Source organism: Heterocephalus glaber, unplaced genomic scaffold (assembly GCF_053883595.1).
Source record: "Heterocephalus glaber isolate CG9 unplaced genomic scaffold, H.glaber_assembly_v1.0 deba00001532, whole genome shotgun sequence".
Taxonomy (NCBI): domain Eukaryota; kingdom Metazoa; phylum Chordata; class Mammalia; order Rodentia; family Bathyergidae; genus Heterocephalus; species Heterocephalus glaber.
Genome location: NW_028258330.1, coordinates 7878920 through 7896014, shown reverse-complemented (window position 1 = coordinate 7896014; position 17095 = coordinate 7878920). Strand labels below are relative to the sequence as shown.

At 36.4% G+C, this 17095-nt stretch overlaps 1 protein-coding gene and 1 pseudogene across 11 annotated transcripts in view; one reads left to right on the top strand and one right to left on the bottom strand.

Annotated features, from left to right (window-relative positions):
• Positions 1-17095, top strand: part of Macrod2 (mono-ADP ribosylhydrolase 2) — a 2157923-nt gene that overhangs the window by 1362193 nt on the left and 778635 nt on the right. The window lies entirely within an intron of this gene.
• LOC147824635 (U2 spliceosomal RNA) lies at positions 7672-7815 on the bottom strand (annotated as a pseudogene).

Here is a 17095-nt window from a genome sequence, read left to right as displayed (position 1 = left end):
CCTAAGTGCAATGAAGTTTGGTAACAACTGCTGCAAACTTTCAACTCAAAGTATAATCTGTGGCACTGGCATCACTTGTAATCTTCCTAGAAATGCAGATGCTTGAGTTCCACCCTGACAAACAAATCTAGATCCTGCATTTTAATAAGATAGCTGGATGGTTCATATGCATATTACCAAAGTGTTTATCTAATCCTATTTTCTAGTCCAATTATTTAAATACAGGATGACCAAAAATTGCATATTTTTGTTAATTTTTATGAGATAATATAACAAAATATTAAAATGATAATTTTAACAAATGTATTCAATACACGAGTCAAATAGTTGAAATGACACCTGCCTGAGCGATGCTCAGGGTAACCTGTTAAGTGGTTAAATACTTCAAGTTTAATTTTTGTTAAATTCCACTTTTTTTCCTTGAGTTTTGAGAAGCAGGCACTGTCCTTTCCATGAGGCTCAGACCACATGTGAGGAAAATGGGTTGGGGCATGGACAAATGGGTGAGTTAAGGCTAGTGAATGACAATTTCAGTGGTGTCAGGACTAGACTTTAGGTTTCAGGGTCCAGTTTACCATATTCTTCCTGTCTTTCTCCTTACTCTGTATGTGGTGGGCACAGGAATTAGATGAAGTATAGTTTTAGCTCTTTGCTGGCAAAGCTAGGTTGGGAAAATGCATGCAATTTGCACTGTAGACCAAAATAAAGCTCCTGCTCCTTGTCTTTGAGTTTATTTCCTTCCCTCACCTCAATGAGCTTGTCCAGAGAAGGTAGAGATTTGAGTGGGGAAGTCCTGCCTCCATTAGCTCATCCTACCATGGGAGAGGAAGCCTTATTCCACTGATGAACAATCTCAGAGGAGGGAGAGCCATCAAATGGTGCCAACTGTGCAGAAGTAGCAAGCAATCACTCCTTCACTGGAAGACAGGGCGTATAGTTTCCTGGCAGTCTTTTCTGTTAGCAGCTAAAATGGAAAAGCAGGGAGAAGATTTGAGTAATTTCTCCCATCCTTTTAAGTTGATTAGGACTAGGGAACAGGTATCTGGCAGGCCTGCCCAGGAACACTGGTTAGAATGTCCAGGAACCAGTCTGCAGAAAGGGTATGTGGGACAGAAGAACAAAGCTAGTGCAAGGCCCTGGCTGAGAGGTGCAGAGAATCAGAGACAGCAGCTCCAGGAGCAGCCGGTGGTCATGGCCACCAACCTGCATTGTCCCCAGACAATGTTTGCTCCCAAGTGTCTTCTTTTACTCAAGGAAATTGGATTTCTTTAGGTACCTTGGCTTTCAGACAGCTTACTCTGGATATTTCAGAATCTTATCATTGGGTAGAAGTGAATGGAGGTAGTGGCTCTTTCTCAGATCAGTGGCTGTATTTTTCTCTTCTACTTAGGAATCTTAGGAAATTATATGTCTGAAAGAAATGATTTATCTTTCAGAGACATTGCCTAGAAAGGGTTCAAGAGAGAAAAATCAATAAGCAACCATCTAGCTTTCCCCTCCAACCATTCTGGGACCTGAACATTCTGTTACATCTAATCTTTCCTCTTAATGTACTGGTATGCTAAGGTGGTTTTAAGCTCACCAAGACAGAATAATGCAAAACCTAAGCAATAGTCACCAGCCTTAAACACACAAACTGAAACAAAAGAAAACTGCATTTCAGCTCCCCTTTCTCCCACCAAACTCACAACCTGCATGTTGCCATTCGTCAGCATTGATCCACATCACTTCCTTTCTATGCCTGTGCTCCTCACTCCCAGAATCTGGCCTGTGGCTCCACTGAAACCTCTCCTTCAAAGGCCACATGTGGCCTCCTCATTGCCAAATCCAAAAGCCTTTCCTCAGCTTCAGCTCATTTAATCTTTTTCTGAGGTCATTTACTTGACATTATTGACAATATTTCTTCTCCTTTTTTCCCCAGTGGTCAAATATTTGAGCTTTGAAATCATACAGATCTGAATTTAAATCCTGACAATACTGCTTATAACATGACTGGACAAAGACACACAGATATACATACACACAGAGGACATATCAAATATGTGTTATTTTGCTTTATAGAAGTGGGATCACATTTTATATTCTTCTGTGCTTCCTGTCTTACTCACTTAAGCACATTATAGAAATGACTCCAACTCTTTCTTTTAAATATGAGAGTACTAAAGATTACGCAACTATTGTTGCCTTGATGGATATTTCATTTGTTTTCAGATATTCTCAGTCTAAGCTGGTGATTTTATATTCTAGCTGGATCAAAGACATGTATATATTTAGTTAATATTTAACATGTCTGTTTAATTTTAATGGATATTGCCAGTTGCCCTTCTAAAAATGTTGTACCCCTTCACATTCTACCAACAATGTTCCAGTAGCCCTTCCTGAAAGTATTAATAGTTGTTTTAAAAACTTTTACAAATCTCATGTATGTCCTAACTACTGCAGAATTTGAGCATCTTTTCAAATGTTTATTAGCCATTTGTATGTTGTGTTCCATGAACCTGGCTATTTATATCTTTACTCAAGTTCCTTAACCTCTCTGAGCTTCAGCTGCTCCACAATGTTATTATGAGGATTAAATAAAATACTTACGTGGAGACTTTGCCCAAAACATGGCATTAACAAAGTCCTTCATAAATGGAAGCTATGATTATTTTAAATGTCTTTTTTCTTATTTAGTATCTCCATCCTCATACCTTTAAATGTAGGCATTTTCCAACACTGTACTGTCAAATCCCTTCTCCCTGGCACTGCATCCGCTCACTCTCTGAAAAACCTCAATCAGTTATACAATTTTGACTGTACAAATTCCGTTCTGCTGAAAAATAAATTTGATCTCCAATTCTGACTTGTTTTCAAGTTCAGAAGCAGCTATTTCAATATCCTGCTGGATCCTTCAGCTCCATCTCCCCATTGCCTTCCCCACCCCCAAGCAGGAAAATTCAGGCTCCTAACAAGAGACACATCATTGCCCCATTGCCATGCTCTCCGTGTTCCTAGAGCCAGCCACCTTTCCTTCCAAGACCTTTGGATGCAAGTCTCAAAGTTATCTTTCTGCCTTGATCTAGACATGCATTTCATTGCGGCAGCTCCATGAATCTCACCTCTGCAGTGACTCATACTCATCTCTCCTTTCTCACTCCCATTACTTCTACACTAGTTCACTTCCTCAACAACAATTAAAATAGCGAACTTTCAGACTTTTCTCAGCCAACCCAATTATAAATAAAGAACAAAATACTTAAAAGATGGGTAATAGGAAGTAGGGAGGTAGATCTTTCTTAAATGGGAAGAGGACCAAGAGATGGAAGGAGGGTGAGGGAGGGAGGGGAGGTGGATGAAAAAAGAAATTAATATGTGTTACATACATGTACTAACTCCACACAAGGAATATAAACATTACGTACTGTAAAAAATATACTAATAGAAAGTTATTTGTTACATGTCAGAGAAAATCTAAAGCGGGTGGGGGTACCGGGAATTGAACCTTGGACCTTGTGTTTGCCGGGCAGGTGAGGCATCACTGAGCTACATCCCCGCCCCTATTGACATCTTTTTCTTTTTTGGGGGGTACCAGGATCAAACTTGGGACATTGTGCTTGCAAGGTATTGACATCTTTTTTTCTTTTCGGTACTGGAGATCGAACTTGGATCCTTGTGCTTGCGAGGCAGGCATCGGAACCACTGGGCTAAATCCCGGCCGCCCTTGAAATCTTTTTTATTGATCCAGCTTGAATGAATCAACTACCCTAGCAGCTTTCCATAGACTCCCCAATTTAATTCTCCTATAGAAATTACTATTATTATATAGGATCACATGAAGAATTCTTGATCTATTTAATTCTATGCTTTTTGAAGACCAGAATCTGATTCTTTCTAATTAAATTTTCTTTCCTTGCTGTGCTTCCCAGCCTTAGTTTTCTGATCTGGTACCTTGTAACAGCTCCTTCCTTTTCTAAATTTTATTTTTAGGATAAATGGATGAGCAGAGTTGCAGTCTGGGGACAAACGGGACAGAAATGGAGAGAGAAAACCTTACCAAGGAGCCAATAGCCTTAGCTCTTCCAAAGGTGGTAAACACTGTCTGTAGGACTGGTCCATCCCACAGCTGCCTTCTGTTTGCCATATATGAACACATTTTGTGTTTGTTGGCCAATGTTCATCAGTCGGGATGTTTCTTATAGGGATCTAGCTTCTCTTGAAAAGAAGGAATATCAGCAAGATCAGTCCTACATTTTTGGATGGCACAATCAGTGTGGATGGGCACCAGTAACCTGCCTTGGCATAGACTCTCACCTTTGTCCAGATCAACTTCATGTCTAGTCAGATACTATGACAAATTGACATGAATCTCTGGGAATAATGGTTGGGCTCACTAACTAGAGGCTCTGATAATTCCTGTAATTATATATATATATATATATATGTATATATATACACATATATATTATATACAGTATGTATATATAATACAGCATATAATAGATACAATAGATATAATAGATATATGTATATAATATATATAATATATGACCCTCTCCGTATCATATGCAGTACATATGATATTATGAGTGTACAAATAATGCTTATTACTGAAATGTCCTAATAAGCAGCTATAGACAGTAATGTATAAAAAAGAATCTAAACCTTTTCTACTCCCTCTCAGTTTCATTACCCATTGCTTCTTAACTGTTTTGAATATAATTATATAATTCTCTTTTCTTTCTTTGTGCACATTTAAAGAAATTGGAGACATACTAGATATTCTATTTTTCTATTTGTTCTTTTCCCCTTAGCTCACAGCATGAATTGGATATCCTTCCATTCTAGCACATTTTCATCTGCCTCATTTTTCTTAATTATTTCCTATTATTCCTATGAAGGAGAGTATCATAAAGTATTTAGATAGTTTCCTGCTGATGGACATTTAGGTTGCTTCTAATTCTCTTTCTAATGTAATGATCAGTTTCCTTAATGAAGAAGAAAGAGGGAAAATAGATATTTCACGACTGTGTTTCTGGCAAAAAATGTTAACTACTCACATATTTCAGAGTTGACTCTGCATGTATATGAAAAATTTTCTACCAAACGAATTATTTTGTAGTTCTCTCTTTCAGAAATGAGCACCTGGACTGGATATCTATCAGGTATTCTTTTTTAGTCATAATAACAACTCACATGTGCTGAATGCTTACTAAGTATAGGGCCTATGCTAATTGCTGTATATAAATTATCTCATTTAACCCTCCCAGTAGTCCTAATGGCAAGTAATGGTATGTCATGCTCATTGTGCAGACATAGAAACCAAGCAATTTGCCAGTAGTTACATAAGAATTAAAGATGTAGGAGTGAGATTTGAACACACTCAAATTTGAGGTAGAAGTTGTACTCTTAAGTTTGCTGAAGGTACAGGAGTCCTTTTACAGAGTCCGGTTTCTTTCTCAACTCCCAATGTATGTGATATTTTAACTGAGGGAGAGAAGAGAGCACCTTCTGTGTTCAAGAGTATAATCCTGGCTGTTAACAAAAAGACACTGGTAGGCACAGCAAAGAGAATGCTCACTTCCATGAACTTTGGAGCCCTGTATTGCTTCCAAGTTAGCAGCTCAGTGAGGATCTCGAGATCAAGTTTATGTTTGTGCAGACACATAGGCTGTGGTGGAGAGAGTCTCAGAGTCTTAGGATTTAGATTTGTCATGGCCCTTTGTGGAGTCAAGTCCTCTCTCAGAGATCTACTTGGTCTACTTGGACTCCGAGGGACATTTTTAATTTGAAATAACTTCACATTTTCTGAAAAATTTCAAAAACACTGCAAGTACAAAGAACTCTCCTTGCCGTTTACCTTCCACACAGAATGCACAGATGTTAACAATTCCCATGTTTGCTTTGTTGTTCTCTCTCCCCTTCACATGTGTGTGTGTGTGTGTGTGTGTAGGAGTATGTATATGTGTGTTATAGGTGTGTGTATATGTGTGTGTTTAGTACACATCATTATATCATTGTTTTATTTCTCAAATACTTGGAAATACCAGCATAATGCCTCTTTATCACTAAATATTTCATTGTGTATATCCAAAAATCAAAGACATCCTTTCATATAATCTGGTATGGTAAATGAATATCAGCATATTAATTTTGGTACCTGTACTGTAATTTAATGTATATACTTTAATCAAATCTTACCAACTATCCCACTAATATCCTTTATAATAAAGTATTTTTTTCTGGTCTCCTATCAAATTCAGGGTGACATACTGTCATTCATTGTCTTTTTGTTTTTGTGGGGTTTTTTTTTTTTTTGGTACTGGGGATTGAACTCGGGACCTTGTGCTTGCGAGGCAGGCAGATTTGTGGTTTTTTGGATCTTCTAAAATAAGGAAAGGTTTCTCTGTCTTTTGCAATTTTGCCCCAAGCTCTTTTTTAATTTTTAATTTTTAATTTTCGGACAGAGTCTTGCTAAGTCAACTAAGTTTCCCAAGCTGGGCTCAAACTCGTGATCCTCCTGCCTGAGCCTTCCAGGGTGCTGGAATTTCAGGTGGGCACTGCCATGACTGGCTTCTTTTGTGACATTTTTAAAGAGGATAACCCAGCTGTTTTTCCTTAATTTTTCTCTGTCTGAAATTTCTTCATGGCTTCTTCAGGTTGTGCATTTTTTCCAGGAATATCACAGAGTAATGCTGTCTCTTGGTGCATCTTGTTGGGAGGTGTGAGATCTCTGTCTCACTACTACTAGTAGTAGTAAGTGTTGAAGCCTGTTTAGGATGGTGTTTGCCATAATTTTCCCTTAAAAAGCTACTATTTTTCCTTGATATTTTTATTTCATTTGGAGAGATACTTTAAGGTAACGTATTAGGTATGATTAAAATATGGTGAATATTTAAGTTTTAAAAAATTATCATGGCAGAAGATAATTCCCATTAATCTACCTCAGGATAAAAAGAAAAGAAGCTGAAAAACACTCAATTATGACATATGATAAAAATACAGTGAATATTTAAATTTTAAAAATATTTTAAAACAAGACGCATTGCCATCTGTCTCCCCCAGGATGCTTCCCCACTTCAAACACACTTATCCCACTGTTCTTGTCACTTTATGAAGCAGTTCCTTTTTCATGAGTATCTTTAATTGTGCTCTTGTGGCTGCCTTGATGGCCTCAATCAATCCAAAATGTTTATCTTTCATTGTCATTTTGACTTTGGGGTATAGCCAAAAGTTGTACGGTGCCAGATCTGGTGAATAAGGTGAATGAAGATACATTGTAATGTTTTTACAAGCCTGCCTTTCTACTTGATGGCACTCAGCAGAAGCATACATCATATTTTGATCGCATCTCATGAAGACTCCCAGAACTGCTTAGGAAAGTAGCAGGATCAATGGGGTATGTATGTTTGAAGCAAGAGAGAATGTTTTGAGAGAGATTAATGGCAATGCATCTTTCAGTGTAATAATTTTTTATTTAAACATTCACAGTATATTTTGATCACACTTTGCAAATATCCTATTATCAAACTTCTTACCTAATAGTTTTAGAAATCATTGATGAGTTTTATTGGTCAGAAGTAGAAATTTATTATTTAATCACTTCAGTATTCTAGCAATGAGTTCATCATTCACAATGGATCATTTTTCACTTTGCAAAGTATAATTATCATTACAATTTACCACTGAGATTAGGGGTAAGCATATTAAGAAAACATAGCTCTTGACATACTATTTCTTTAAATATATTCAAGTACAATTTCACTTAGTAAAAAAAATTTCTCAAATTCTCAAATGTTACTACATTTGATCTTAGCCAAAAGGCCGAGAAGCGATAAAATTCCCAAATGTTAAAGATAGAGGTGACTAATACTGAAACTTGGACTCTGAATAGCTTATTTATAGTTTAGGTCTACTTACCTGCCAAATATCAAATATTAAGGTTCAAGGAAGAAGACTGATTGAATTTATGATTATTTTAAAGGGACAAATAAAAGAAATATAGTCATTTAGCCCTTCTGGCCTGCAAAATTGATTCTCAGGATTAACTTCCTTTAGCACACATAACTGGTACTCCCTCCGGCCTTGGTGTCATGGTCCCACTCAGAGTTCAGCAACTGGACTGGAGTCTTCAGGAAAGCATTGAGTCATGAGGGTCAGACTGGCTTGGTGAGGCCTCCTGTACTCTGCTGTTCTTCCTAAAGTTTGGAAAGATATATTCTAAACAATTGTTCTTAAGTTACAAGTAGCTTTTACTTTTCTTTATGGGTTTTGAGTTTGTCACTTCTCTCCCCTGAAAAAGCAATGTGGTTACAGACACATTCATTAAAGTTGGTCCACATTTACACACATATAATTGCTTTTTTTTCATTACTACCTTACTTCTGGATGGAAAACTGCAGGAGACAGTTTGTAAAGATTGAGAACCTTTCCTCATCGAGAGTACAAATGCCTGTTTTCAATTACCAGTTGGGAAAATTCTTATAGATTAACTGAGATCAAAAGGAATTATAGAGGAGGGCAAAAATCAGCTTCACCTTACTCAAGCTACATATACCAGTGAAAATCAGGTCTCCAGTTTCTTTCTTCACTCTTTCTTCCTTCTTACAAGAGAAAGGGAGAATTTAATTGGGGAAAACAGCTGCTAATACCCAAACTAATTTGGGCATCACCTTGATTGGCACCTACAATATTGTGTTTTTAAGTAGGAGGATTCCCTTCCTCCAATTTGCTTATAGATCTGACAGTTTGTCCTGTCTTCTTTTAGTACTGGTAAGCACTAATTACTGTATTATTTAATTAATTTCTTAACAGATTGGTAGTTTGATTTAAGAAACATTTATACTGTGTCTACTTAGTATCAAGATGTATCCTTTGGATTAGAATACAGTAACAAATAAGATACTTGTCTTGGGAGAAAACAGATATTAGACAAGTAGAATATATAATACTATGTTTAAAGTATTATGGGGCCATGGGAAAAGAACAATTGATTCTGTCAGCAGAAATAACGGAAGGCTTCAAAGAAGAAGTGACAGTTGTGCTGGGTATTGAAAAATGAGCGAAGTTTATATAATGAGAGAAGATAGAGATTTTATGAGGAAAAATGTAGAATTGCTTAGAGATATGTAAAAATACAGTGTATAAGGCTCATGGGAATATAAATGGTACAACCTCTGTGGAAAGCAGTTTAACAGATTCTCAAGAAACTAAATATAGATTTACTTTATTACTCATCATGTCTACTTCTACGTAGATACTTTTTTTTTTTTTGGTACTGGGGATTGAACTCAGGACCTTGAGCTTGCAAGGCAGGCACTGAACTAAATCTCTGGCCTGAGAATGGGTATTTAAACCAATATATGTGTACAGATGTTCATGAAAGCACTATTCACAATAGCCAAAAGGTGGAAATAAACAAATTATGATACACCATGGAATATTTTTCAGATATAAAAATGAATAAAATGCTAACATGCTTCATCATGAAAAAAAATCTCAAAAATTATACTAAGCAAATGAAGTCAAATGGAATAGGTGTCATGTAATATATTTCTAATTTTATGAAAGATTTAAAGTAAGGAAAGTTATACAGATAGAAATCATAGCAAATATATTATATATATGCTTTAAAATGATGCATGTATAATTGTAATGTGACAATATATTGTAGATATTATTCACATATAGAAAAACATTATTCACAATCATAAAGAACATGCTCTCTAGGTCAGTGGTGGTAAACCTATAGCACTTGTGTTATTGTGGGGTTTTTTTGTTTTTTTTTTTTGGTACTAGGGATCGAACTCTGGACCTTGTGCTTTCAAGGCAGGTGCCAGAACCACTGAGCTAAATCCCCGGCCCATATTGTGTTTTTCTTTCAAGAATAAAGATGTTAAAATATGAAATTAATTTTTTTTTGGTTTTTTTGCTAAACTAAAACCTCAGTATTCAGGTTTAATAGCAGTCTTGGCACTTTGTGATTAAAAACGTGGGTTTGGGGCTGCAGTTTGGCACTCAGTCTCTGAAAGATTCCCCATCACTGCTGTAGGTTCTCATAGCATTGCTCTCCTGTCATCCAACAAATGGAGAAAGACATGGTGGATCACATATGGAAAGTTTTTATGACATGGTGCTCTGGATATAGGAATACATCATCCTCCCGTCCCCAAGCTCCACTGGCCATAACTTAGTATTATTACCATGACTAGCTGCAGAATAGGCTAAGAAATGTAGACAGTGTGTTTCAGGAAGAAAATAAAGAATATTTTGATGAGAAAACACCTCTTCATATCTTGTGCATTATCATGTACACAAGAGAATATTTCTAGTTTAATATCTGATAAAAGGCACTCAATAAATATGAACTCTCTTCTTTGTGAGTAAGAGAAGATTCATCACAGCTTCAGGAGAGATATCTCAAAATTCATGGCATCTTGATGTGATGAAGGACCATTAGCTGTGGCCCTGTGGTGAAGTAAGTTGATGTGGCTGCCAGGCAGACATTCAGCAGAGTTCTTTCTGGGCTCTGTGCCTACTTGTGCATTTCTTCTCTTGTATTTTGGAACTTCCCTTGAATTTGGTCCTGGTCACTTTCCCAGTGCTTAATTGGGATTTGCCTTTCATGCACAGTTTGCTCCTCTCTCTCATGTATCTCTCACTTCTGGATTTGGCCTTCTTACCAGACTCTGCCTAGTCCTTGGCTTGGCATCTTCTCCAAGAAGGTCTGGAAACTTCCTTTTTCCATTTTTCATTTCCTAGTCATACCTTGAAGACTTATAACTTCAGCATATTAATTTATTCTTGGTTATAATTGTCAAAATTTCTACCTCTTCCAAACATCCTATAATTAGCTGATTTTTGAAGAAATCTTTTAAGAATTATTTTTATGAAGGCCATCTGGCAAAGCAAATTAATCTCCAAGGAATATTAATCAGACTAATTGCTAATTAAATGTCCTCCTTGATGGTATTAGTTATATATTGGGAAATATTTGTGATGTACAATAGTTTTTATAAAGAGAATGAGAAAACATTCTCTTTTGCCTTTCAATTTGCATTTATGATGTATGTGTGTGATGATATTAAAAGATGTATTTTCCATTTTTCAAATGATTTATTACTAGATCAGATCACTACACACAATATTAGAACTTGGGGGTTGAAATTTATTTAAACCCATTGTTAGTGTCTCAGCTTCATGATTCTTAAAATGGTTTAGTGGTTCCTGGAGCTTTGGAAACATGTTTTTTTAATATACAAAACAATTGCCAATGGGTTCAACTTAATCAAAGATGGCAAATAGGTTTAGTTTTATATGCCAATGGATTGATAATAACTAAATTATATTGTAGAGCACAATTTGGAGGCCTGTATGGGAGGAGAATATTTACCACCACACATTATGTCTCTCTGTAATAGACTGAGTAGTGATTCATAGAAAACAAGCCTCTGAAGACAAAAATCATTTTTTCCCACAATGACAATGTGAATTTAAAAATAGCATAAGATAGAATCAATCTTTAGGGAAAAACCTCAGTTCTTTATTGCAATCTCTTTGTCCCAAGGTGGTTAAGTAAAAATATATTTGCTATTCAAAGTTTACACTCATTGAGCTTGAGTCAATTATTCATTTCTAGAAGTGAGTTACCATTTTCAGTCAGAGTAATTTAGGTTTCATGATTGATTTGTTTCTGTGGTTTTTAATTACATATTTGCATACAGTACAGGCATTTTCCCTAAATTTGACCCTAATTTTAGCGGTAGTTTTACAGTTGTGTAAGACTCGGGGATCTTCTTTTCTTTGGTTATGGATTTTCTTTTTGTAACTGATGCACGAATAAAGTGTGCATATGAAGAATGTGACCTTTGAGTTTATGAAACATATTTATAAAAGGGAATTTGCTATCAAGAAAATAATTTTTCTGGGAAGTCAGATCTAAATTCTGTCCCTGCTTCTTTATCAATAAGCCTTATGACTGAGGCCAAGTTATTCTATAGTCCCCATTGGCCTCTGCTATTAAAAGAAAAGGCTAGGATTCAGTTGTCAGCTAGAATAATGCTATACATTTGTGTTAACATATCTCCTTCCTTGGAGTCTTGTGTAATTTGGTGTTGCCACTTATTGAGCACAAGGGGGCAGTACTTAGCAGATTGCGCCCTTTATTTCTGCTTGACAAATGGCCAAATTCCTTGGCATCTTGGAGCCTTTATTTTTGATTTTCCTGCTATAATTGACAGATAGATTTGATAAGCCCATTGGGTTGCACTAGAATTTTACTCTTAAAGGTGAGGTCTATAATTCTTACAGGAACAAATATACAATTTTCAACTCTTACAGCACAAGTATGTATAAATATTTCATCTGTCAATGTTGAAACAGCCAGAAACTTTTCAGACTTATTTGATTTTCTTTCCCTTGAAACTTTATATTTGGTGAGAACTTCGGGGTTTTTTTGGTTTTTTTTTTAGTACCAGGGATTGAATTCGGGACCTTGCACTTGCGAGGCAGGTGGTGGAACCACTGAGCTAAATCCCCGGCCCATGGTGAGAACTTTAAAAGGAAAACTGTATACAATAATACATAAGTACTCCTGACCAAATGGGCCTAAAAATAAACTAATTTTGCCCCTACCATTTACTATTCATTTATGCATGTTTATTTAACTTGGTGAATGATTCTATCATGCAACTTCTGGCCTGTGTCACGAACCTGAGCATCAGTACCCTTAGCTTTCCCTTTCCCATGTCTCTCCATTGTCCTGCCTTCTTATGATTGAGTCTATAACTAGTTGATTTTATATCCTCTGTAGTTTTATCATCTGCCCATTGCTCTCAAATGGAAGTGTCTATAACTCTAATGTCTTCTCTCATCTGGGCCTTTGCTGGTGTCCTCAGCCATGCCCCAATTCTTATCACATTATATCCCCACATCCTTCTTTACCTTCACTGCCTTTCTATAGCTTCAATTCTTGGTGGCTAGAAATATATCCTCTTCCTTCTTTTACTTTACAAATCTAAACATTTGGCCAAAGTCAATGATCTGTTAAGGTACAAGAGAACAGATTCTTAGTTAAGAATACTTACAAGACAGAAATCACAAAAGCTTGTCACAAGTAAGGGTAGGAGGGCCGAGGATTTAGCTCAGTGGTTCCACTGCCTGCCTCTCAAGCACAAGGTCCTGAGTTTGATCTCTGGTACCAAAAGAAAAGCAAGGCTAGGAATACACATGGCTTGTACCATGTGGGCCTCTTCATCATATTAAATCCTTTTTTATTTTAAATTTTGACTTCTCATTTTTTTTTTTAATATCTATTTGAGGTGGTGGTGGGGTGTGCTTTAAGGCAGCTCTGGGAAAGCAAGTGTTAAATTCTAAGATAGTATTTGGTAACTTTCATAGTGAAATATGCCACTATTTAACAGATGACCGCTGTGCTCTGGACAGCCATACCCCAGTCGAGAAGAGGTGTTTGTTCCAGAATCTAATCAAGCCATGGCCTGTCTGCATCCTAACTTATGTGGTGTAATCACTTGTATCATTCATGGCTTGTCTTTCATTAATCAGAGTTACTGCAGGTAACAAGGGAACAGGGGATCCATTAGTGTGACATATGGTGGCCTTCCCCAATTTTTGGATGTTTGGAAGATTTCAAGGTTTGTCTCAGACATACAAGAGCTGCTTAATGACTTTGATTTTCAGCATTTAATATCCTTCTGTTTTCTGTCTTAGTACAGTCATAAGCCACATATCAATGTTTTGGTTAGGAATGGATTACATATATGACTGTGGTCTCATAATTATTATATTACTTAGTGACATTGTATGCTCCTTAGTTTGTCCAAGTGCACTGTACAATGTTTGTACAATGATTAAATTGCTCAACTACACATTCTCAGAATATGTCCTTGCCAAATGACACTTGACTTGTATTTAGATTCTTGATGTCCCTTGTGATGTTTTTATATCCATCATATTCAAGTAGAACTGTTTGATTTGCTGCTTTATCTTGGCCTCCGTATATCTAACTCTAGAGAACAACTATAAAAGAGGAAGAAACTACCTTAATTGCAAAAGTGATGAATGAGGTAGGCCATCAAGACTATTTTTCATACTTTTTTTTTTTTTTGGAACCAGGAATCAAACTGAGGTCCTTGCTCTTGGGAGTTAGGTGGTGTAACCCCTGAGCTAAATCCCCGGCCCTATTTTTCATACTTACAGATGCTGAAAATGCATTTGGATTTGTTTTCAGAACAAAATGAGAAAGTTATTTTGAAAAAAAATGTTATAAATTTGGCCACTGGAAATTTCTTTATAGATTCTTATCTTGATAACAGCATTTATCTTTGCTAGTCTCATATAACAATGTTGTTTCCTTTACAATTGGAATTTTAAATAAGTATAAATATTCCAACTCTATGCACAGCCCCTTCTCCCTCTCATGACAACTATAGATGTATTGAAATGCAGTCTTCTCTTTTATGCATGCGGGATGTTTTTAGGACCCCTTGTGGATAACAAAATCCAAGGATGCTCAAGTCCTTATATAAAGTGGTATAACAAAATGGCATAATATTTGCATATAGCCTACAAATATCTTTTCATATACTTTACTTCATTTTTAGATTACTTATACTACCTAATACAAATGTGAAAACTGTGGAAATGTTATATTGGATTGTTTAAGGAATAATGACAAGAAAAAACAGTCTACATGTTGAGTACAGAGACAATTTTATTTTCTGAATATTTTTGATGCTGGGTGGTTGAGTCTATAGATGCAGAATCCCAGGATGCAGAGGGCCAACTGTATCTGAAATAGTGCTAAAGTATTGTGGGATTTTTTTTTTTTTGTCCTTACTGAATAAGTAGATTTTAAAGACATTTTATCTGTATCACTGAAATTTATTAGTACATATTTGTGATACTTAATGAATACATTCGTTGTGAGGAATTGGTGCATATACATACTGTTTTAATCTTGTTTACTTTCCTTTCCCCTTCCATCCCTCCCATCTCTGCCATCCCTATATCCCCTTTCACATTTCCACAAAACACCTAACTTTAAATTTTAAAAGTATGAAGATCTTATAGTATTTTAAAATTCTTAACAACTTATTTTTCTCTGCCTTCTCCCTACTACTGCCATATATTCTTAATTATACATTCCTTATAAACATCTTCAAAGGCAAATAAAAAGTCTTTTCTTTCACCCAACTATCTTGAAAGCCAATTGGTAAGTTCTGGACCAAAAGTTGTGCTCATATATTGGTGGAGCAAGGATAGGCTTTAAGACAAAAAACAAGAGAAAGCTGTGCATCAGGAGAGTACCTTGCACACTTGTGTCCCCACCTGCAAGACCAAGCATGTGCAGCACTAGCTACAGGTGGCTGGAGAATGAAGGTGAGAAGATCCCAAGATTATACTGCAAGGCAGTAACTGTTGCTACACACAGCTGAGTGAAGTAAATTAGTTCAATTTTTTTGAGAACAAGTTGGAAATATTGTGACCTCCCAAAATAATAGGACAAAAATACTTTGACTTTGACTCTTGTGGGGAACAACAATATTTCTTACTCTGCCCATCCTCTCTGCATAGCTGAGGCCTCTTTAATAAAGACAGATTAACAGAAGAAAATTATATATCTTAGTTACTTTCTCATTGCTGGGACAAAATACCCAGTATCCATAAGTTAAAGGAAGAAAGGTTTATTTTAGCTCAAGATTTATAGAAATTTCAGTCCATACTCTTCTGGCTGCAACCCTGGGTAACATGGCTGAAGGGGCATGGCAGAGGAGAAACAGCCCATGAAATGGCAAGCAGGAAGCAGTGAGACTTTCTTTTTTCTTTCCCTTTTTAATTCTATCCAGGTTAGAAGCCTATTGGTTGGGGCTACACAACCCAGGCTGGTTCTTCCCTCTAAGTCCATCAATACCCAGAACCTTGCTAACCCAATCAGTGGACTAATCCAGTATGACCCAGCTATGATCCAGTATCATACACCCATGATCCAGTCACTCCCCAAAGCCCCACCTATGAATACATGGGACTTTGAGAAGACATCTAGATAAAAGCCATAACAGCATGCAAATTTATTTAAATTTTATACTACTCAGAAGCCTTCTGAAACATGGGAAGACCTGAACAAATGCTTAAACTTCTGTGTTATCATTAGGTTTAATGATAAGTGGATAGCTGAGGAGAAATATGATTGGAGGACAAAAAAGGTATGCTCCAAAAGGTAAATCAACTGGAGAACCCAGCAAGACCTGTTTGTTCAGGTTTTTTCCTGCCTTTTCTTCAGAGACAAGGCTATTCCTTTCTTCTTTGTATGAAGTAGACACCTATCACAGGACCTCATAAGCAAAAGGAAGGTGACAATTACCTTCCCACTTCTCTTCTAGGAAGCAGCCAAATAGAATAAGATGCTATATTTTGGGGTAGTGTTCTTGAACCCCACCATGCTAATATGGTGGATGATTATGTTCTATTTTCTACCCAGCCCTTATTCTCAACCTGGAACAGTTAAAGTTTATTAAAATATTTTTATGTTCCTACTATGTGTCAGAATTGTTCCTTGGCACTTGTTACATATCAGGTAACATAGCAGTTGTCACTGTTCTTGTGGAGTTTACAGATGGTAAATAACAAGCAAAATAATTAAATTATATAGTTAAAAAAATAAAGATAAAAACGATCAGGAAGACCAAATGGCACCTTGATATTTGAGAACAGCTAAAATGGGAAAGTCATTCTCATCTTCATCTTCCCTTCTCTGCAGGTCTTTAGACTCTTATTTGACAGGCACTCTGCCTATACTCCTAGGGAAGGAATGTCCTTGTCTCTGAAGACACAGGGAAGCAGAGAAGAACCTGAAATAAAAACTCTCCTGAGTGAAATACTCCGTGTTTATTATCATTACATCCAGTTCTTTTTGTGTAGTCCTACTTTCTCGTAACTATTCTCTCTTCATCAAAATTAGCATAAATACATACATGTTTACATATTTCTTTGGGTCTTCATTTCCTTATGAAGTCTCCTGTATCACATAAAACTTATATTAAATAAATTTCCATGCATTCATGTTATTTATCTGTCTGCCTGTATAGGGGCCTCAACT